Below are 22775 nucleotides of genomic sequence, written 5' to 3'. Positions count from 1 at the left end.
TATCCGAACCACGAAGATTTAATAATCCCGAGAATATTACATACGGCAGTGAAGCTTTCGAATATTTACTGTCATCCCATCTGCAATTTGGTATCCAAGTGGCCTCTTACCAAGATTTAATAATCCCGAGAACATTACAGACGCTTTCGAATTACGACGCTCTTGATCAGGAAACTTTTTTTTTCCCCCCACTGCTTCCTCCCCAAGTAGCAAAGGCACTGCTCCCGTGCGTGCAGCTGCTGCTGCTGACGCGCCTGCCATGTTAAAAGACGTGCCAAATCCGTTCAAGGACTAGGGGAAATAAAAACTAGTCAACCTACACGCTTTAGCATTACCGGTCAGGACAAGGCTCGTTGCTAATGCAAGCCTAACAACGTTAGTTACTCTCTGATGTTTGTCACCCATCCAGCTGAGGAAGCTGCCGTTCTTATTAGGCCTAGTTTCCCGGAAAGACGCAAGACCGCAAACTAATATTTGTGAAAGAACTCACAGGTACTTCTAGAGGCTGCAGTATCGAGTCATCTCAACCAAATGGTACGGACATTACCAGTACACATTGGAAGAAGTTTGTCGACGTTTTGGAGAAACGTACTTCATATTCCGGGCGGAAGTGCAAAAGAGAAATTTCTGCTACTGCTTCCCAACACTAAACATGGATGCAGCACGTTCCTCCGAAACGCTGGAGAACTACAAGATTCTTTTCTATCGTCACCGCGGCAATAACCTAACCTAACTCACATACATGGTAGGAGTTTCAATGCTCATACGCTACGATAAACAGGGCACGATCTGTGATCCCCACATATTTATACATAATCATTATGCATACTGCGCGATACGCAGATACTGGGGATAGCAGACGTAATTAATACTATCCCTCGCAAATACTTCAAAGCTATTCACTCTGATCTCACGAACCGTAACCTGCCCACCGCTGCCTAACTGCTCCATACATTACTAACCACCACACAAAACTGATTCTTTTTAGATGTGACCGGAATGTAGCTCCTTCCTGCGCATGCGCAATTGTGGCGTTCCTGAATGGAGATGCCATTCAACGTGGGCCCACATTCAACGCGTGTTCTATATAAACGTTCTTTTATACGAAGCCGCGCATTTGAAGGCCCAAGTTTACGACAGGAAGTACAGGGTATTACGGTCGTTTGAAATGGTACATCGGCGATGCAACGGCACAAAATTCTACGAAGAGCACTGAAATACCTCCACTCCCCATACTTCTTCATGGCGTGGTGCTTAATAACCCCTTTAAAGCCCACTGGTTCACTTCGTACCTAACACCTGCTTTAACGTACTAAATCTCTGCATTCTGCCTACACGATGCATTTGTATGTTTCGTATGGTTCTCACTATAAACAGCATTAACCGGTTGGACTTTGTAGCGGAGACGTACTGCGTTTCCTGTGAGGTACGAATTGAATTCTTATATATTGCTTGGAAGAATTTAAGTCATTTTAAAGTCTTAATTATGCACAAGGACAGCTTTACCTTTACTGAAGCGAGAAAACACTTGCTATTATAATAATGCTCATAATGCAGGGAAGTTGGCTACAGGCGCCTCCTTATAATAAAAAAGAACAAAATTCTTACGTCACTGCATAGTCATTTCCGAGTTCGAACAGCTGAAATTTCCATACTCCGAAACAACACTTACATCGTTGTAGTAACGTTGTGATGTACGTATTACTGACGGCAGTTACTTCTTCACGTTGTCTCAGCAGCAGCCTGTGCTTCTTTCTGAACGCGCGATAAGAGGTCGACATTGCTAGTACACTATTTCATCCACATTTCTCAACACTCACACCATTCACCATCTTCAATCACGGAGCAGCACAATTTAAAACACTTCTCCGCTGCACGAAAATAGCTTGCAAACACTTTCACTGCGATTTCACGCTGTTGCTAATGCAATTCAGCTGGGAAACTTGAACTAATCTTCTGCATAAAACAGTTGACTACACAAAATGTTTACAGAAGAGTTCAAAACTAACACCAACCAACATGGACAACAGCGCTCGAACGACTACAGCCAACCCACTCGACCGGGACTCAGCGCGTTATAGGAAACCACAAGCTGGAGAGCCATCTACCGGTACGGCTACGAAAACTTAGTACGTTTTTATGAATGGGAGAGCGTTCAGTGGCAGCCATCATTGACTTGTCTTGAATGAAAGGGCAAAGTATAACCATACTAGAAACATTGATCACAGAGGAAGAAATGTTGGTATCTTTGCAGTTCATGAGCAAGCACAAAAAGGCGCTTATTGTGACCGTTTTGTGCTTTTGTCACCAACTGGTCTGGGTATGAGACGGAATGAAATGCAAGCAATGAACGAGGTGATAACCTACGTGCTGTACTACTCAAGGATATCAGGAATACGGCCAAGGTTTTTCGCGAGAAGCAAGGGGAAGGTAGAGAGGGGAACGAGGGAATTGAGAATGAGGTGAAAGCAGTACATGCAAGCAAAGTGAACGGTGACTTGGAAACACATAATATACACGGCATCCATGGAACCAAAATCACAACCTGACCGTCAACAGAGGTATTATAATTACTATGGAAGATAATTACCGTAATTTATGGGCTTGCTGGCCACGGAATGTTAAGCTGGGTGTAAAGGTTGGGGTTGAAATTTCAAATCAGCAAGAATGAAAGAACGAAGTCACAGATCACATGTTTCCGACCTGTACTCGAACCTTCACTGAAAGCACAATCGAGGCTTCCCTGCGAAATAATATCGCATTGTTTGTACGAATTCGTTAATTTAATTGTAACTCTTCAGAATACTGGAAGTTCGCGATATGTCTTCGCCTACTTACCACAAGGAAACATAGGCACTTATTCCTCATAATAACTTTTAAAACAACCTAGGGATTTTCCAGAAAACTTCGTAAGAACTTTTTGAGGCTTGACGTATCCCCACCTTTGCATTTTCTAAGTTTCTACCACCAATAACACCCAGATAACGGCCGTGCAAAGGGAGTGGTTACACACTAGCGACGTTTAACGTATAGTCGTGAAAGTGTGTGAGCACTAGGTTCGAACACCACGCAGTTCAGTTAACATACCACCACAATACGGACTGGAGAGCTGTGGTTCGAGCCCTAGCACAGGCACAGCGTCAAGATCACACAGCATCCTACTCAGTGGGTGTATTGGCGCCCTTTAGTCTGAAGTATAGCGGTTGGCGCATAAAGCCGATCACGTGCTTCCATTTATTGCTGAGGTTACGAATACGTGGAGATATACAGAGTCATGATGTGGTGCTTGCTTAAGGATAGGAGCAATTTTGCATTCGCCGAACGAAATTTATACCTAGCTTTCAGTTTCAAGAACTAATGACGAACAGTTGGAGCTGGTTATGTGAAAACTGTGTACAAATGTAGCTGCAAATTCTGTTTGAAATATATTTACCGAGTTAACAACAGCGAACAAACCGATGGTGCAAAACTTTCATATGGACAGACGCAGCAGAGCAGAAAACTGAATTGAAATTAGGACGGGTTTCATTTGAACATGCCAGTGCACAGTAAAATATGGCATTACATGTAGAAATACTGCACTCAAACAAATGCTGTATCAGAATCACCATATTTGAAAGTTAACTGGGCCGCGCCATGGCTCAGGCGTTAGTCGCTGACTTCCCACCGCGGCGACCATAGTTCGAGCCCTGGTCAGGTCATGTGGGATTTTTGGTGGATAAAGTGGCAGCGGGGCAGGTTTTCTCAGAGGACTTCGGTTTCCCGTGCCAATCTCCACTCCACTAATTGTTCCACAATTATCATTTATCTATCATCTGGGGCTGCTGGTACAATAGGCCAACAGTGGCCCAGTAACAAGTGGACTCAGTCTCACCCCACTAAGAATGATAACAATAATAGTAATAACTGCATTGATGTCTGAAGGTTCCATTCTTAAAATTTTGTTGGAAACCTAGGCACAGATGAAAAGACAGTATTAAAACTGACCAGACGTTTCGGTTATGCTTGTAGGTATTTAATTCCACCAATCCTGAGTTAATACATCTGGACTTTGCAGGCCTTTCATCGCCAGTCTTTTGACATTTCATGTTTACTGAGTACCGGTTTTATGTTTGCTTCTTGAGCCACATTTTGCAACCACGAGCAAACGTCGCCTCGCTAGGGACCACTCCTACAGTTTGCTGAACCTGATGGTTCTAACCTGTTGCTCATCGCTTTATGAAGTTATTTATTTGTTATGGTTGCTAAAACTGGAGAGGAACTGGCGCACTGGACCTGCAGAGATACGTACAAGCGGACTTCCTCAGACACGTCCCACAACTCTATCTCGTACCACGACACCACATGCAGAAATGGCAGCCGTTCATTCCACATGTGCAGCTCACCATTCTACTGCCGAGCTCAAGAATGATGGCGCTGTCTTCATGGCATAGTCCTTAATTAATTAAGCACAACGACTACACCTACCTTGCCCGCCTCTGTGGTCTAGTGGTCAGAGTTCATGCCTACAGATCCAGACGTCCCAGGTCCGATTTACGGTGCTACCAGATTTTCTTAGAAATAGTGGGTTTGGAACGGGGTTCACTCAGCCTCGTGAGGATAAATGAGGCGCTGTTTCAAGAATATAGCGGCTCCGGTCTAGAAAACCGAAATTAACGGCTGTGGGGATTCGTTGCGCTGACCATGCGACATCCTCTATCCGCAAAAGTTGGCATTAACTTCGCCGACAAGCGGCGGTAGCTCGGTCGGTAAGCTACACGTACCTAACCTCTCAATCTACGCATCAGTTTCCAAGGGTTCTCACCTTCGGATTTTCTGATTACAACTTTATAGGTCCCTACTGTAGGTGTGCACTTCTCAAGACTCCAACACTTGATACAAGTCGTGACCATCACATTCTCGGTATAATAATCCTAAAAACATTTGGTTCGGAGTACAAATTATGAAGTTTTCCATTATCCATCCAACTGACTTTCCTTCCTACAGCCGCAATCCAGGAAGATTATTCACTCGTATTCAACGTTCTTTTGATGTTTGTAATCAGCAGTGAGTAGTTTCACGCTGTTTACTTATTACTAGAAAAAAGCTCATTATAGTTTAATTATTTAATTCATAATTTCTTCCTCAGAACTCGCAGGTTATGTATGCACTATATATTTTTACGGCCTTATTTCGTTCGAATGTAAACGATTTCGAGCTGAAGCAAACATTCACCGAATTTAATCCGGCCTTAACTTGTTTGTCAATGGAACTGTGATTTGTTATTGTCGTTCCTTAATTATTTGGATTCTGCCACATTTTCGAAGCCCCCCCCCCAACCATCTCTGTTACAGGTACACATACACAAAACATGGTGTGCCTCTTACAAGGATTTTTCCACTCCATTTAAAGATAACTAAAGCTTGCAAGGCTAACATTTCAGATCTAGGGGTAACACACTTGGGCCCCAGAAATATGTTCGCCCACTCGACAAGAGCGAGTTCACGTGACCACGTAGGTAACCTGAGCTCAATTTTAGAACCATGAGCACAACGGTCTCGTGGGTCCTTCGCTCCCTGGTGGTACATGACATAAGGATCGAAAAACACTGCTGCTACTGAACTGAAGGACACTGAGTGGTGTAATGTCCCCACGGCTATGTTGTTATCACTCGACTCTTATCACATTCCCAATGAATAAACAGTCGCTCTCATAACAGTACTGCGACTATGTTCACAGGATAACTACTCCGACTTGCGGTTCGAGAAACAACTTGTATATGGAATCGAGACATGTTCATGATAATCACTGGACGCGAACTCCAAACAGCGAAGACCGATATCCAGTGAATTCAATGGCTTTACGTTTACTGCTATTTTATTTTCAGAATTATGAACTGTGTGAGATCTGGTCAGACCGCCAAAGGTCCCGGGTTCGATTCCAGGCGCTACCGGATTTTCTGAGATGTAGTGGGTCTGGAACGAGATCGACTCAAGGAAATAGGGGCCCCGGTCTAGAAAACCGAGATTAACGGCTGTGAGGATTCGTTGCGCTGACCACGCAACACACTCTATCCGTTAAAAAAAAGTGGCACTAACTTGGTCGCTATGGTTCGCTTGCGGACTACAGACCACGGAGTTTGTTTTGGCTTATACGAGATCTGGTCTCTTTATTATTAAGGGCAAAAATGTGAAGTCACTCCTGTGTCCGAGTACGATGCGAGGGGAGGTGAAGTTACCTAATTCTTATTACTCATCGACATTATAGTCGTGGGTCTTCCTGTTTGTAGTCTCACTCTTTCTTGATGACCGGCAACAAATCTGGTTACGAACCGAGCTTACAGGACTAGGAGCGGGACCCCAACGTATGAAAAGTGTCTTCTGTTATTTACGACAACAGCGACAGTTCTATCGGGCGAAAACATAAATACCGTAAGAAAAAACACAGAGACCCTATAGGACGCTGATCTAGCAGTAAACGCAGAAGAAACTAAGCAGACCTGTATGTTCCTGTCTCGCAGATCAGAATCATAAGAAAGATATTTGAAAATGTGGAAAACTTCAAATATTTGGAAAATATGGGCATAAATCAGGAGCCGGGATAGCGCAGTCAGTATAGCGACTAGCTATGAGCTGGACGACCGAGGGGTCGGAGTTCCGAGTCCCGGTAGGGTCAAGAATTCTTTTCTCCACGTCGTTCAGACCGGCTCTGGGGTCCACCCAGCCTATCAAATGGGTAACGGAGGGCTCTTTCCCTGGGGATAAAGCGGCCGGGGAGACAAGCCGACCATCACCTCCAACTAGTGCCGAAGTCAAGAAAATGTGGATATGTACATACACTCCCCCAAACTCCTTCATATTGTAGTGTTTAATTAGTTATGCACAGGGACTTTACCTTTACAAGCATAAATCAGAATTGTATTCTGGAGTAAATTAGGAGCAGGTGAAATTGGGAGTGGAGTGGGCTTCTTACCAACCAGTTAAGAACAGTGTTCCTTCCGCCTTCTATTCAAAACAACAGGACATTAGTAACCGTATAAATTGAGGGTATCCGACAACAAGGTGCCGAGGTGAATCTACGGACACGAGAAGATGCAAATCAGGAAGAACCTCATGATCTGTTCTTTCCTTGAAATATGATTAAGTCTTGCAACTCAAAGAGGATGAGTTGCAACGACATCTAGCAAGCACGACATATAAAATAAATACAATATATGCATATATAAGAAATATACATACATTTTTGGTTTGTAAAGCTGAAAAGATCCGGACACGGTAGCCGAGCGGCCTGAGGCATGTACTGTCTTCGCTCGCTCGGAAATCGTGATCGTGGGTTCGAATCCCACACAAAGCATGGATGTTTGATGTGTGTATGCGTTTATTCTGTGCCTGTGTTGTTCTGTGTTTAGGTAGAGGCCTTGAGACAAGCTGATCCTCAATCGGAGGAGTCCTGCCGCCTGAAAAAATAACCACGAAACTGAGAAATCTGCCCTATGCTCCAAAGTGGGAGCGAGGAAGAAAAGCATGTAAAGAAGAAACAGAGAACAGACCATGGCGTGGGTGTGGAAAACAGTATTAAAAGAGCATTAAAGACATGTCGAAATGCATCATCTAGATTCTAGTTTCATCTGATTCAGGATAAGGGCAAGCCCACAACTCTTCGAAACAGGACAATCAACCTTTAAGGAACGCTACCCCTGTAACAGGCCGTCGAAGCTCACAGATAACGGTGAGGTTTTCGGCCTTGCGGGCCGGCCACCCTTTATCCCCCTGGAAGGTTCCTGGTACTCATTTCTGTAAGAGGCTGATTCGCATCCAAGGGCCATAGTGCGGCTGGAAGGATTAGGTATATTGAAAAATTCAATAACCTAATCGGGAATCGAAGCCACGACTTTCCGGCTTGTACAGTGCCTTAACCAACTACGCTACCGCGTGTCCCCTGAGCAAGTGATGGATACTCAAAAGATACACTACGAACCACGGTTAAGTTAGTTACTTGTGTTCTGATCAAGGCTGGGTCTGCAGAACTAATTTTGCGAATATGAAGTGTCAGCTGTGGGCCTGGTACCTCCAATAAGTGGCGCTCTGTTGCTGTCACTCTTCTTTTCATGTGACCACCGCCTACTACACATTGCCTCGACTATACGCACAACGAAGGTGCCAGAGAAGTTGCCGATTACGTAAGGCGAATCTTAACCCTTGAAGGGGCGAACTACGGATGAGTGAGATTACAATGAGAACCCACTATACTCGTAGTAGGAGCCGGGATGCCGACTAGAATACGGGATAGACAACCGAGGAAGCGGTACTGAATTCTAGGCAAGGTCAACAGAGTATTTCTTTCCGGCAGCGTCCTTAAGAACCCCTAGACCCACTTAGCTTGCTATCCAGTGGGTATCGAGGTTCGTTTCCCGGGAGAAAAGCGGCCAGGGCCTGAAGCTGACCACTCAAGATTTCGTTGAAGCAGTACCTCCAATTCTTCATCGGCTTTGTGTTTAATTAACCAGAGCGAGCCAGTGCCGTCTCCTAAACGTAACAATGGGTATCCACAGAAATGAAGGGTAAACTTGTTTTTGGTACAGTTCGGTGCACAGAGGTTCATTAGCATCCAACATTATTTCGTTTTGGGAATGAACAACTTAGGAAGGAAAAAATTGAGAGAAAAGAAAGGACAGGAAAGCAGAAAGGATTGAAAGAAGAAATGAAAGGACAAATAAAATATAAATGGAAGATAAACCAGAGTTGCAGGGGTGAAAAGAAATGACATGAAATGATTGAAGAGAACAACAAGAAATGAACCAACTTTCTATAGAAAAGTCCTTGAAAATCTAACAGTCGCTCACCAGGTAAAGAGGATATATAAAGAACAGAGAAAGAAAACAAAAAGGTAAAATTATCCCTGTAACAGGCCGTGAAGGCCCATAGGGTCTGTAATATGCTGAGGGTCCCACATTTTCTAGACAACCGGCTCATAGATGGCGGTAAGGTTGTCAGCCTTACGTACCGGCCGTCCTTTACCCCGCAGGAAGATTCCTGGTACTCATTTTTGTTAGAGCCTGAGTCGACCCCAGGGCCATAATGCGGCTGGAAGGATAAGGTAAATTGAAAAATCCAGTTACCTCATCGGGAATCGAACCCGCGACTTCCGGCTTGTAACACAGTGCCTCAACCAACTATGCTACCGCGTGCCCCAAACAAAGATAACAGAATAAGTAAATAAGACACAAAATAAAGTAGAGAGAAAGAGAAATTAGGTGAGGAAAGGAATAAAGACTTTCGTCTATTAGTGCCAATTAGTGCGGCAATTCCAGGGGAGTTGCCCCGATCACTGCAGTTTGTAAACTGACCGACAGATGCGGCTATTAGTTTCACGGAAATTCTCTGTGAGCAGTCAAGACTGAAAGGTTCAACTGAAATGCAACTGTTTCTTTTTATTACTATTGGGGTGGGACTAAGTCCCTTGCACTGCGCCCACTTCAGGCCTATTGTACCAGCCCCAGATGACAGGTGAGGGTGATTATGGAGCAACTGGTGGAATGAAGATTGGCAGGGGAAACCGAAGTACTCGGAGAAAACCTGCCCCAGCGAAACTTTGTCCACCACAAATCCCACTTGACCAGACAGGGGATCGAACCCGGGCAGCCGCGATGGGAAGCCAGCGACTAACAGCTAGAGCTATGGCGCGACCAAATGCAAGTGTTTGTGAGTCGCTTGTTTCATTCTGTCTTCCTCTTTCAGGGTAAGTTTGGCGCTTTAGTATTACAGTGTTGACAAATTTAAAAAAAAAAAGTAGACAGTTCTATTTGAAGATTATATTTCTGTAGCAATATGTGAGGACAAGAGGCATAACAGACTAAATGTCAATATATTTTACTGTGGGGTTCTTGTGCAATATGGAGCAGAGCGCCTCTCCCAGACAAGAGGGAGAGCTGACTCATTAGCACCCGCGAAAGATGACCCACTGGAAATGATCTGCATGATGCATCCTACACTTTACCCTACCCTAACTACGCCATTAAAATTCCCTGCAAGAAACAATTTAACATTTGTTACCACATATCGAATGGAGGCTTTTATCTTAATGCTCAGACACAAGTCTCGATATCCCAGTCCCCATAAGCTCTGGAATGCACCGCATGGACAGCTGTCAAGCCAGGGCGACGCATTGATGCATACTTCAATGCCGGGTCACCGCCCTGGCACATCTTTTGGCGTAGCTTAAAGGCGACGAGATGCAAGTTCCTCCTTCCAAAAATATAAAATTTGTGTAGAACGCTGGTCCAGAAATCTCCGAGCTCTACCACAGAAGTAAACTTAGTTTTAAATTACATTGGGGGCAACAGAGGGCACAATACAGCGGAAACTCGACCTTCGAACACAATCCGTTCCAGGAGACGGTTCGATTTTCGAGTTAAATTACCCCATTTGAAACAATGAAAATTTAATTAATCCGTTCCAGACCCCCAAAATTTGCCCAATATAAAACATTTTACGTGCCTATTTCAAAAGATCATATTGGAAAATAATGATAAAACAAGTACGTACATTTAATTTCAATAATTTAATGTGTTTATAATAGTACATACATAAAATACTGTATAATAATCAATCAGTAATAACAGTGGGAAGGATATTACTGTTCACTGGAAGGGGAATTACCCTTCTTTCATCTGGGATCCACTAGTTGAGAGTTGTGGTTCATTAATATGATCACCGCTTGATTTTTCTCTGAAGAGAAACCTGTCTAATGTCATTTGTTTTCGTCTATTTTTTGAAAATTTTCAGAAATATTGCATTAAACAGGTTGATACTCCTGTTCACAACTGCGATATTGGGGCGCCACTTCCCTACAAGGCGTCAAGACCACGTGATTCTTTGTTCGAGTTTCAAAACCGGATTTGTTCCGAGTTTTAAGTTTCCGAAAAAACAAACCGTTCGAAGTTCGAGGGTCCACTGTACTTTAAATGCCTGTGACAAGGGTTCAGCCAGGCAAAACAGCAGTTAAGGACGGCACGTTAGAACCCTGTCTCGAAGGAAGAAGGCAGATACTCTTAAGAACTCTTCCTCTGGGTCCTCAAGTTCTGGTTACAGGTACTGAAGGAGAGGAATTAGAAACAGCTGGTTTGGACCCCAATCGCATGCAGTTAGATTTCTTGGCCAACAATTGACTGAGAAGACTTCAGTCAAATACAGACCTAACCACGCGGAATGTGACTCGCTGTTCTCCCCTGTGTCCGTTAAGTCGCAAGTTCTGTTGGTTTCCAGACGCGGACGTCTGATGGGAGAAGTAAGCGAATTCTGTGACTTACTCTCAAATGTCTGCCGATCACAGCGCCTGCGCGGTCTACAGCATTAACCGTTTTCGCTTGCTCGAACACGTGATCGTGGGTTCGAATTCCACTCAAGGCATGGATGTCTGTGTGCTTTTATTCTGTGTTCATGTTGTTCTGTGCGTAGGTAGCGGCCTTGAGACGAGCTGATACCCGGCCCAAGGAGTCCTACCGTATGTGTAAAAAGATTATGAAACTGAAGACGAAGCCAGGGACCAAAAAAGGGCTGTAGAGCCATTGATGAATGAATGAGTGAACTCTCAAATGTCTGTGACGAGAACAAATACTATGAACGCCTAATAAATATTTAGTGATTCTAAAGGGTTGTTTCCCATCCCATAACCAGAGGAAGGAAACGGAGTTTCCGAAACGCTGTGTTTTTTAGAATTTCGGACGATGGGAGAAGTCCAAAATCCCCGTACAACAAAACGTCCAAGAAATATATTCACAACATAGACCAACTGATACTCCAATTCAACAATGACGCAGGAAAAGTTCTGGAAACGAAACGAACTCAATGTTCACACTGATTCAACGGCTTGTTGCAGTGCGGAGGGCAGCTTTCTTTTTCCAGTCCTCATTTTCCAAAGACGGGAAGAAATTCGACGAGGATAACCCTCAGGAGCAAAATGTAAAATCATCATGAGTTGTTGTTTTGATGGTTAAAGGAGCGTTTCGCTCCACAAAAGCCGCCTGGAAAATCATTCCTCATTCCAGATGGCCACTGCTCAAACTAAAATGTCATACAGCGCTCGGGTGTACGACAACAATAACATTACCACCGTCAATTTGCCAACTATACAGTACAACCATTACAGCAGTTAGGTCTATCTTCCTCTGTAGCATTTGAAACAATTCTACGGGAAAGAATGCGGCCTACGGATGATTCATAATTAGGGAAGATAAACAGTAAACATTCACGCCAGTGTTCCGATTGGTACACTTTGAGAAAGTACAGGCCCTACTGACAAGGATTTGTCCGGATTCTGAGGTACACCCGTATTTCCACTCGACTGTAATGCTATCACAACACTCCTACTCAATTTCTTTCAAAATGAAGAGACAAGAAATATAAACCTCGATTTCGTAATTTTCGGAACATTGAACAACAAAAATGACGATGCTTCTCCAACCTCTTCAAGCAGTGGAATTCGGCATCTCATATTAAGCACCTGTATCATAGCAGGCCAGTGCTTAAACCATGTTCAAACGTAATACTAACACATTAAAACAGTGTATACTCATACTAACATCACTTCAAAGCTTGGAAAGGAATGGAAACAAACAAGAAAACCCTCAAAAAGAAGCAGTTGAAAGCCATAAAGAAAAAAGAGAAAAAGGTAACAAACAAGTGACAGAATTATCTGAAGAGCTGCGGCCATGTGACGGTTACTGCTGCTGTGTTGAACGCTCGGAGAGTGGTTATATTACGACACAAAGTTCAAAGTGTCTCAAATGGAATAAATGGTTACTCTAAACATGCTCAATGCATAGAGATATACTCAGTGTCTCTTGGCAATGATAAAAAAGCAAAGGTTACAAGATTACAGAGAAGGTAAAATAAAATTCATACTGAAGAAAGCAGTCTTCTGGGATTTGGCACCGTGTATACGTGGTGTTAACCGACGTTTCGGAGAAACGTATCGCCTCCAGACTGCTTTTATCGGTTCTCACGGTCTCTTCGTTTTGCAGATTTCTTATATTTTTTCTTCTACCCTGAAGATGGAGGCGATACGTTCCTCCGAAACGTCGGTTGACACCACATATACACGGTGCCAAATCCCAGAAGACTGCTTTCTTCATAGTCACCGCCGTGAAAGCCTCAAATCTTACAAAATTCATACTGCTGAAAGTGTAATGGAGCATGTCTCCTGCTCGTGCGGGGCGTCTCTTCCGGCCTTTTGGAAGGAATGGCCAAAAAGGGAATTCTACTTTCTCTGTGTAGCAGGTAACAATGTAGCAGGAATCGTTACTCCTTAATTTGTATTAAATTCCTTATAAGAAGATATAAATGTTCTTTAAAAATACTGAAGAATAAATTAATACATTTCTTGGCCGCACCATAGCTCAACCGGTTTTTATTATTATTATTGGAAGGGGTGGGTTTCCCCATGCACCGCGACCAGTCGTCTATTGTACGTCCCCCTGTGATATTCTACCAGTCTCTATACCCTACCGATACTGGTGCGTGCCATCAGTCCCGACTCAGCCAGCGAGTTCGGCCTCTANTTAGTTGCTGGCTTCCCACCGCGGCGGCCCGGGTTCGATCCCGGGGGCCTGGTCAAGTGGGATTTGTGGTGGACAAAGTGGCGCTGGGGCAGGTTTTCTCCAAGTACTTCGGTTTCCCCTGCCAATCTTCATTCCACCAACTGCTCCACAATCACCCTCACCTATCATCTGGGGCTGGTACAATAGGCCAGAAGTGGCCGCAGTACCTAGTGGACTTAGCCTCCACCCAACTATGAAGACAGTCTTGAGGTATGTGACGCCGTGTAGTTTGAGAGATTATTACATTTTGGAGGCACGTTCCTACGATCTAGCAGACAACACAGGGTTACACGACAACAGGAATATATTCCTGACGGACTGTCTCTCTGCTGTTCTGTAGCATGGAATGAAAGGTAGCGATCGCAACAAGCGAACTGAACAGGTGGCTGCCACGCAAAACGGCATACTCTCCTTCCTTCCTTCTCTTTCCCTCTCCTTTCGTTTCCTTTTTCTCTTTCATTCTCACCAGCCGTAGCGGTCTAGTAGTCAGCGCCAGTGCCTGGTATTCCGGAGGTCCCGGGATACAATCTCGGCTATTCTAACTGCGTGTCTTCGTCGATTTTTCAGTCTCTCCGGAAAATGCTGAGAAAACCTAAGAAAGGTCAAGGCCGCTTCCTTACATACCCCTTCTAATTCATCACTCAGAGCTCAGTCGACGCCACACAGCCTATCAAAAAACAATTTTTTGTCTATTATTCCACTTATGGGCGCCGGGATAGCGTAGTCGGTCTAGCGACTGGCTACGACTGGACGAGGGGTCGCAGTTCGAGTCCTGGTAGGGTCAAGAATTTTCTCTTCTCCATATCGTCCAGATCGGCTCTGGGGCCCATTCAACCTCCTATTCAATGGCTACCGGGGGTAAAGCGGCCGGGGCGTGAAGCTGATCACTCACCACTAACTAGTGCCGAGGCCAAGAAAAGGAGGATCTCTACATCCACTCCCCATACGTCTTGATGGCGTAGTGCTTAATTAGTTGAGCACAGAGACAAATTTACTTTTTAATTTATTTATTACTGCCATTCTCCATGTCTCGAATCCCTCGCGATTGGTCACTTATTTTTTTGTATCTACTGGAAAGGGTAGAATGACTGGCTAGGGGCTGGATGGCTAAGGGGTCGGAGTTTGAGTCCTGGTATGGGCAATATTTTTCTCCCCTTCACGTCGTCCAGACCGGTTCTAGGGTCCACCCAGCCTCCTATCCAAAGGGTTCAGGAGGTAAAGCGGCCACAGCGCGAAGCTGATCACTCATATCCAACTACTGCTGAGGTCAACAATCTATACATCCACTCCCCCCATGCGCCTTCATGGCTTTACATTTTACCTACATTTACTCAGTTGACGAAGCTGTCAGTCACTATCTTATGCTACAACCGCTGAATGGAAGAACATGTCAAGGCAGTGGGTGTGCTGGCTTCAAACTGTCGTCTTCTCCCGGTACCCATTGGATAGGAGTTTGGGTGGACCCCAAGGCCGGTCTGGACGACTTGACCCGAATGGGACTCGAACTCCGACCCCTCGGTTGTCCAGTCCATAGTCAGTCTCTATACAGGCTACTCTACCCCCTATTTCTTTATTAAAACCGTCACAACACAACATATATAAACGTCAGTGCCTAGTTTGGTCCTGCTACATGTTTCGGCTATTAAAACCATCATCAGGCAAATGCATGGCCATGTACTAGGCACTGACGTCGATATAGTTGTGTTGTGACGGTTTTAATAAAGAAATTGTGTATTATAACACAACAGGATGCATGAAATGAAAAATACTCTATCCCTGCTCGGCCAGGAATGTAGCATGAATAAAATACAGTATGTGCAGACAGCACTTCGTTAAGAATGGAAAGACATACCTCGCGAAAGAAAGGCGTAATACGACAATTTAAATGTGTGCTGGTGAGACAATGGCTTAAAGCAGCGTCTAATGGCGGAACTTGGTTGCGTGACGAACTTCCTGATTCCGTTACAACAGGAACATTCATGAATATGCTTAAGTGCAATCTACTGAACACCTTAGCTCAATGTGCACCACTTGTGCTCCGTATTCAGGAAGACTCGGGCTCGATTCTCTGTCCAACGTCTCCTAGCCTGGCTGACGTACATCATGACATGAATTTCTCAATTCATCATTCACAACGCCCTCCCATTCGTCCGTCGCTATGGTTTATGCATACGAAATTCTTACTAATGAGAGGAGTCGCTGCTTGTGCCTTAGCAAAGCTCTTCGACAACGAATTGGGGCCAGATATGTGAAATTTTGTATGGAGACAGATAAAAAAACATTTGTATGAAATATTGCTTATACTCTCAGTTCCAACAACGAGACGGTAAGATGTTTTACTTCTCACCAAATGTGCTCATTATTAACGCAGAAAAAAAAGGGGGGATGTTTGGGGAACGTAGCAACACAAATACAATATTCTGGCTGAAAACCTGAAGGGAACAGAACACTTGTGAGACCTTGGCAAAGACGGGAGGATAATACAAAAATGGATCTTAAAGAAACAGGGCGTGACGATAACTGCCACCGCTCCTTCATGGTGGGGAATACTCAGTACATATTTACAGTCTATAAAAGACGGCCGGTCACAGAGGCCGCGCGGTCTAAGGCATGAACCGTCTTCGCCCGCTCGAACACTGGGATCGTGGGTTCGAATCCCATTCGAGACATGGATTTCTGTTTGCGTTTATTCTGTTTGTGTTGTTCTGTGTGCAGGTAGTGGCCTTGCGACAGGCTGATCCCCCGTCCAAGGAGTCGCATCGACTGTGTATAGATTAAGAAATTGAAAACGCGGCCAAGGCCCACAAGAGCCGTGGAGCCATAGATAAATCGACAGACATAGATTAAATATGAAGAAAGCAGTCTTCTGGTACGTGGCACCGTGTAGATGTGGTGTTAAGCGACGTGTCTGCTTGTACCGGTTCTCACGGTCTCTTCGCTTACGGATTTATTTTTCCTTATACCCTGAAGATGGAGGCGATACGTTCCTCCGAAACGTCGGTTAACACCACATCCCAGAAGACTGCTTTCTTCATAGTCACCGCCGTGAAAACCTCAAATCTTACATAGATTAAATAGTCTATAAAAGACGAGGACATCCTGAGAAGCCGAGCGGCTGTAAGCTTTAAAAGGGCTGCAGTGCAAATTACTCCTTTAACTGTGGGTGGAAGCATACACAGTTCTCTGTAGCCCCGCCATGTAGAGCGAGAATATGAAGGAAATGTAGGCGTCAGAAGGTGTTTACACAGGACAGCCCATTGGTGGGATTTACACTTCACTACTGGTAACAGCGAAGATTAAGACAGCCGGCAGGGAGACCTACAACTTGACGTGGAATCCGAAACAATGCTGGGAGCTAGTTTACAATGTTTACACTTTTGTCACCATCCGGCCGAGACCTTCTACACGGAAGGCCAGCAAAATTCTCAACTGTTAACAGCTCCCTCTCGCTTCACTATAAACTGAGAACGGTTTTAACATGTCTACTATACCCTGGAATGTCTGCACTGAGAGCGACGCGAATCCAAACATCTCGAGGTGCTAATAACAAATGTACGTTTACAAACTGCTGGCTGGCGTTACTGTGCACTCACCTCAACGCTGCTGCTCGCCTGCGTTCCAAACCGAAGCGGAACGCTAGGCCTGTGCGTGCAGCTCTAATGGTTACGTTCACTGTTTTCCACGACTTTCAAAAAGACAAACGAGTGGGAGATGTTAAACCAAATCATGCACAGGCAGAGAGGAGCAGGCAGGGGAGCGAGTCTCTCTCTCTCACAAAGGCAGTCGACCTTCTCAAAGCCAACCGAAAGCAACACACGGGCACAGATAGAGGTACAAGGATTTCTCTTGCGAACCGATCCTTCCTGCTGCTTTGAGTCGCGAGGACTCCTACGATCCAACCACATCATTACTTAGTCGCAACTGATTTTCGACTGCAAGTGACCGCAAGGCTAAGACTACGGTGGATGACATTTTGTGATGAAATTATTTCCCGAAAATTACTAATTGCAACAATGGTTTTTATTTAAACATAATGAGAACTATGTTTACGAAACAAGACATAGTGAAACAAGACAGAGTGTGATTTGCTACGAATCAGTGTGGATGAGAGAGGTGGATAAGACAAGAGAAACACGCCTAAAGGTATACTTTCTAACGCAGACTTGATAACGGATAGAGTGAAGGAGCCTAGCTCATAAGCATACCTGGTGTTAGGTGGGTGGGTATGATACAACTTACGAAATAAACTTTCGTATTTCCTTCTTTCCATGGAATGTCCCGAATCACTGATGAACACTCATGCTTAGTAATTACGAGGGTCCGGGTTCAATTCCCGATACGGTGGTCCGCTATTCTCACGAGCTTTATCGTGGTATTTCTCAGTCCTTCCAGACTACCAGTACAACACCTTACAACAGGCCATTAGAGAATCCCTCCACGTCATATCCTATTTAATATTCATAAAACAGCCGGCCGTTGCAAGCTACACTACCTATTTAGGAGAAAAATACACCCCCAGCCAACAGGATCAATTCTTCTACAAATTATCGGCGCTTAAAAGGAGTAAGCCCACTGCTTATTCTTTGTGAACCTACGGGACAAGCCACCGGGACCAGGTTTGGGTCACGGCCTACTGTATATGGTTACCGAAATATGAGTTCTGAAACTGAAAATCTACATATTTCAGAGTACTTCTGAAAACGTAGTGAGGCCTTGCAGCAGAAGAAAACTGCTCGGCCACACGTGTTCATGTGTACAGGAGCCCTACGCATCTAACAAAATGAATGCAGACCGAGGGTCAACTGCGCGCTTAAGTGACATTTATACTAAACGAGGCAATCAATCAATACAATGCGTCTGTTAACGAAGGTGTGGACACTGCAGACTAAACCTGCATGAAGCCATCTGAAAATCACAGAATTAGAATATACGATACAGTAATTTCACCCGTTATTTAATTCAATGTGGAACTTGGTCTCTTGCCCTAGGATGCCAACACAGAATGAGAATGGTTGAGGATGTCCGGACTTAACGGGACTTAAGAACATTCGAAAACCTAGGAGGGAAGAACCACTACGAACTGCTATGCTTAAACAAGATAATACTAAAACGGCTTTTACACAGGCAGGGTGTGCGAGTTTAGAATGATCAAGTCAAGGAGGATGAGGTGGGCAAGGCATGTACCACGAATGGGGGAGACGAGGGATGCGTATAGGATATTGGTAAGAAAGCCAGAAGGAAGGAGACCACTGATCTGAGAAAGATAGGATGGGATGGTTTGGATTGGGTAGATCTGGCTCGGGGTAGGGACCAGTGGAGGGCTCTTGTGAACACGGTAATGGACCTTCGGGTTCCATAAAATGCTGGGAAATTCTTCAGTAGCTGCAGATTTGACTTCTCCTCAAGAAGGGCTCAGCTCCATAAGTAAGTAAGTTAGACCGATACTTGGTTAGAGCACTGATTACAGACAAAATAACTGCACTCAACAGATCAAACGCAAAAATGTTAGTGTACATAAGAAGAAAACAGAGACCGCCGCGCCTGACTGCCGTGCTGGCCCATTAAGCAGCAATGTTGTAGAAGCTTCTGCGGACAAAATTAACAGGCAATTAACATGGCAAAGAATAAACAGATGTGTAGGGACAAGAAGATGTGATAATTAAACGAACAGTAATATCATGAAGAGGAAATTCCGACATTCCGTAACACCGTTTATGAAACATCCTCTTCAAGTATTTGAACTTGATAACATGTTTCCTGTCATACAGAATTACGTTCTTCTGCATACACGTAACACCACTGCAAGGATTTCAGAAAATAACAGCTACAGTCCTTTTCCAGAAGCTAGTAGTAGCTCAGCTACTGAAGAAATTGCCCCTTTTTGTGGAATCTGAAGGTCTGCTTCCGTTGTCATATGAGCACGCTTCAGAAAACACCACCAGCACAATAACTGTTTTCCCTTATATTATGAGATTCCACAGCGTATCCTGAATAAAATATGACTGAGTATATATAAATACTGTCACGTGTCACAGTGACTAAAGACGCGGGTTTGAATTCGTAATTGGATTTATTAACAACCTACAGACCGTAACTACAATTAATTATTACACTACTGCTGCTTTAAACAATTTACAATCACTCCACACTAATGTTTTCAGCTCATGTGCATTAGCCTTCGCGGATTTATAACATGGGAACTATAACAGTCTCACTGAATTACACACTCCAAATATTATACATAAATAAAGTTTTCTAATTATACGTTAGGTCTTCACATGGGTCGCGCCGTAGCTAAAGCGTTATTCGCTGGCTTCCCACCGCCGCGACCCGGGTTCGATCCCGGGGTCTGGTCAAGTGGGATTTGTGGTGGACAAAATGGCGCTGGGGCAGGTTTTCTCCGAGTACTTAGGTTTCCCCTGTCAATCTTGATTCCACCAATTGCTCCACAATTACCCTCAACTATCATCTGGAGCTGGTATAATAAATAGACCAGAAGTGGCCGCAGTACAAGAGACTTAGTCCCACCCACTAGCAATAAAAAAAAGTCTTCACATGCCGACTTTAAATTCTTTTTCAACTACGAACTTCCCGTGGCTATCTCCTGCCGAGAGCTGACTTGTTTGCTTGTTCGTGTGCTTCCGCCGCTACTACTACTCGTAACTGCCTTGAACGAATTCCGTCGCAAATACAGTAGCGGAACGGACATGGACCTTCAGTAAACACATGACGTGATCGTTATCCAGCCAGTCTATTGGCGCGTCGGTCGGATTCACAGAAAGTGCAGCTTCCTCTATTGCTGGGTGCTGGACCGTGTTTGCCTGGCAACGCGATGACGAAATCCGTTACAATACGTACTGAAATCGAAGTGAGGTGGAATAAGAAATAGCAACTTATTTCACGTCCATTCCTGCAACTGAGCTGACATGCAGGTTCAAAATTTCGTTATGCTCTCCAGGATTCCAACCAGACACCTGAGGTACAATTCCGCTGAGATAAACAGCTCGGATCTAAAACAGCTTTGTGGCTAAGCACATTCAGTCTGCTCTCTCAGATTGATCACCGCTTGGTGCATGCACAAGCTCCCTTCCAATCGCTCTTTCTTCAACCGGCACAGTCAGTCAACCACAATTCACTTTAACAAAGAATTGCATCCTCCAGAGGGCGTTACACAACCAGGAACACGTCGTTTCAAAGCTTGAGTGCTGCGAGTCTCTCAATGGATTACGAAACAGTATTCCAAATGACATAGTTGTGGTTCGAACTGAGAATTAGTTCTTACAGGAGGACGGACGGAAAGACAGCCACAGACACGTTAGTCAGATGACATTCACACGCAGCGGTCACGATTCTGCACATGATAAGCTAATCTCATGTTCTGTGGTCTATCCAGCCTCCGTTTCTGTGGATGTTTATTTTTAACTAAGTTATCCCGAACATGAAGAGCATGCGATGTCATCCGAAACTTGTTCCAAGGAATAAAGTCTCTGGCCCATTAACGTCGATCTAGGGACGTCTTTGCGGAACTGTCTTCTACAAAAAGACAAAAATCATGAAAACCAAATATGAAAGAAATGAACCATGTGGGCTATAATGCTGAGATGTTCTAGACCAGGGATTTAAAATTGCTTTTGTCGAACTGTTTGCGACTACCTCGAAGTGACTGCGGACCGAAGAACTTCATGATAAAAAAAACTGTGGTCCAGAAATTGCTGAACATTGACCACGTATTCACACTCAATGAATATACTCCATTGATGTACCAAAATACACAACAATGACAGTGACATGGCACCTGAATGACAGGATTAGTGGAGCCACGAGAGGCGTCGTTGCTAGGTAACGCCATTTAAACAAGCACCCTTGGCAACGGCTAGGCATACAACAGAGGAACCGTTGGAAGCGGCGTTTTATATGCGGTCCTCCACCGTAGCCCTGCGAGTCGCAGGAGGCGACGAAAAGGGAACCCAGTGCCTGGGGGTATGACCGGACCACCCTGTTCTTGGGGGATATAAATACGGGGGCCTGGCCCTCCGGGTTGGAGGAATCTTGAATCTCAGACATTAAAATGTCGTCATGTGTCCGCGGGACTCGGACCTGAGAATAACTGCGCTGGCAAGGGCCAGCAGCAATTTTAAAAGACAGACCCATCCTCTCGTCACACAGAGGATGTTACGTAGGGACTATGACCGCCAAGTGTTCAGTTGAAAAAATTACTGGTCGTGAGTCTCAAGGGGCTTAGCGTCAAGACGAACTGATTGGTGGTAAACCGCCAGTCGTAAAGTAACTCTGACTCTGACTGTGTGACCCACTGTACTCGTACTATGGTGGAGGCGGAATCGAATATCTCCACCGTAGCCCTGCGAGTCGCGGGAGGCGACGGAAAGTAAACTCAGTGCCTGAGGGTATAACTGGGCCACCATGTTCCTGGGGGATATAAATACAGGAACCTGACGGTCTAGGGTGGGGGAGTATTGAATTTGAGACAGTAAAATATGATGAGTCCCCCGGGACTCGGGCCCGAAAATGACTGCACTGGCGAGGAACAGAATCAATTTTACAAGCATAGGACCATCCTCTCATCAGACAGGATGTTACATAAGGACTATGATCACAAGAGTTCAGTTGAAGAAAAAATGACGGCCGTGAGTCTCAAGGGGCTTGGCGCCTAGCTGAACTAATTGGCAGTGAACCGCCAGTTGTAAAGTAAGTCTGACTCCCATTGCACTAACCTCTCAAGTAAACCTGACACAACTGCAACAGCAACGGAAGGGCTTACTGACAGGCAATCCTTGAGTTCCGTAACACCAGAAACGGGACCAGAACAGTCACAAGATAATTGGTAGATTTTCAACCATCCACTCTCGTTTCGAGGGCAATAACCTCCCATGTTTCACCTTCTATCCAACATCCCAGAAGCTTATAAAGGGTGTGACATGGCAGCTTCATTCATCACTCCTGCAGAGAACATCTCAGATGGGTTCGTAAAACTCCGCTTCACCCGTCAATCCCCTGCAGAAGGACCACCCACAGTAAACACTCTCCTCTTCCTAATAACCTTACCTAGAACGTCAATGTTCCAGGAGATATTCAAAATGATAAGTCTTCGCCATATTTCAAAGCCCAGACTGGTCTCACGCAGTGATATAAATGCAGACAACTGGACCACGTCTGGGCTATCTGCAAGCAACGTCACCGC

The 22775-nt window shown here is 44.8% G+C and overlaps 1 protein-coding gene across 5 annotated transcripts in view; it reads right to left on the bottom strand.

Moving 5' to 3' along the window:
- Window positions 1-22775, bottom strand: part of LOC111862676 (protein sprouty) — a 314018-nt gene that overhangs the window by 218449 nt on the left and 72794 nt on the right. Inside the window, exon 1 of one of the 5 annotated variants that reach the window (XM_023848232.2) lies at window positions 1673-2046. The exons of 3 other annotated variants lie outside the window; for them this stretch is intronic. The gene's annotated coding sequence lies outside the window, so the exon portion shown is untranslated. Of the gene's footprint in view, window positions 1-1672; window positions 2047-7338; window positions 7436-22775 lie in introns of those variants that run through there. One more of the 5 variants, XR_004512819.1, reaches the window with a different exon arrangement.

Source organism: Cryptotermes secundus, unplaced genomic scaffold (assembly GCF_002891405.2).
Source record: "Cryptotermes secundus unplaced genomic scaffold, Csec_1.0 scaffold5, whole genome shotgun sequence".
In the NCBI taxonomy this organism is placed as follows: Eukaryota; Metazoa; Arthropoda; class Insecta; order Blattodea; family Kalotermitidae; genus Cryptotermes; species Cryptotermes secundus.
The sequence above is the reverse complement of the archived record's forward strand: the minus strand, read 5'-3'. Positions and strand labels throughout refer to the sequence as shown.